Source organism: Pteropus vampyrus, unplaced genomic scaffold (assembly GCF_000151845.1).
Source record: "Pteropus vampyrus isolate Shadow unplaced genomic scaffold, Pvam_2.0 Scaffold8735, whole genome shotgun sequence".
NCBI lineage: Eukaryota > Metazoa > Chordata > Mammalia > Chiroptera > Pteropodidae > Pteropus > Pteropus vampyrus.
The window spans coordinates 4,371-5,891 of NW_011897516.1; the positions used below are offsets into that span (position 1 = coordinate 4,371).

Here is a 1,521-nt window from a genome sequence, read left to right on the forward strand (position 1 = left end):
ATTAGATAGTTCCACTTATAAATATGCATTTAAGATTCCTCCATTTTTTGTTTATTTGTTTGGCTTAATAGCTCATTTCTTTTTACTGCTCAATTATATTCCGTTGTTTGGATGTACCACAGTTCTTTATTCATTTGCCTATCGAAGGACAGTTTGGGAGTGATCATGAATAAAACTGCTATAAACGTTCACATGCTGATTTTTTTATGGATATAGATTTTCAAATCAAGTGGGTAAATACATAGGAGCACAACTGCTGGATTGTATAGTAAGACATATTTAGCTTTGTAAAAACAGCCAAAATGTTAGCCAAAGTGGCTGTACCATTTTGCAGTCCCACCAACAATGAATGAGGGTTCCTATTGCTCCGCATTCTCAGCAGAATTTGATATTTACAGATTTTTAGATTTTAGACATTCTAAGAGGTGTATAGTATTATCTTATTATCACTTTAATTTGCATTTTCCTCACTACAAATGGTTTCCAGTATAATCTAATTCTTTTTATTCCTCACATGGAATGCCTTTTATTTTCTGATTTTTGCATATTTCCGTACATTCTCTAGTCTTTGTTCAGGTGCTTTCTCCTTCATGAAATCTTTACAGATTTTATTATCCCTTACTAACACCTCCCTCTTTTGAATTTCTATTGCACTATAATGGAATTACATCATACCCATATTTAACTTACTCAAATTCAACTACAGATCCACAATCTTTCCCTGTGATTATAAAATCCAAAAGGCCCAGGAACCCTCAGTTTGTAAGTTTGTAGCAAACTTATTCGGTAGCCAAACCTGACTTGGGCACTAAGAGGCTATTTATCTTTTTTTTCATCCACATAGGATAAATGTTCATATATTTTAATGTAGAAATATGAATGTGTTTGATTATGGAGTGCTGTCTGAACCTCTTCTGTGATGTTAAATAATATATATGTATAAAATAGTCCCCTCAGAAGTATGTTAGATCACATTTATTAATCTTCAGAGGAGTGGAAGTATTTTAGTTTCCTGGAGACTGGTAAGTAGAGAATGGATCCGAAGAGGCCAAGAGATACCTTTGTTTCCTGAGAGTAGAGAGGAGCTTCACCTTCCCTCTGATAGTATCTCTGGAGATAGTCTGGTCAGCAAAGTTAGACACAGCCCAGTTAAGATTTCTGGACCTTGAGACTGGTTCTAATGTAGAAAGGAGCTGCTGAATCCATGGAAGGAGGGAGAGAATGTCAATGGACATTGCAAGAGCCATCTCTAATCTCAGATGACAAAAGGTATGCTCTAGCCCTTCCACCTTACCATACCTTGAGAAAATTGTGAAAAGAACTGAGGGCATATTTTTATCTGTTAAAATAAATAGGACCAGTCTACGGCCATGCCACCCTGAATACGCCTAATCTCAGCTGATCTCGGAAGCTAAGCAGGGTCGGGCCTGGTTAGTACTTGGATGGGAGACCACCTAGGAAGACCAGGTGCTGTAGACGTAAAAATAAATAGATAGACAGACAGACAGACAGACAGACAGA

At 36.8% G+C, this 1,521-nt stretch overlaps 1 non-coding gene across 1 annotated transcript; it reads left to right on the forward strand.

The window, feature by feature from the left end:
• The first annotated feature begins 1,360 nt into the window (after positions 1-1,360).
• LOC111734891 lies at positions 1,361-1,479 on the forward strand. The gene has a single exon (XR_002778616.1). It is a non-coding gene; the product is annotated as a 5S ribosomal RNA (ribosomal RNA).
• The last annotated feature ends 42 nt before the right edge of the window (positions 1,480-1,521 follow it).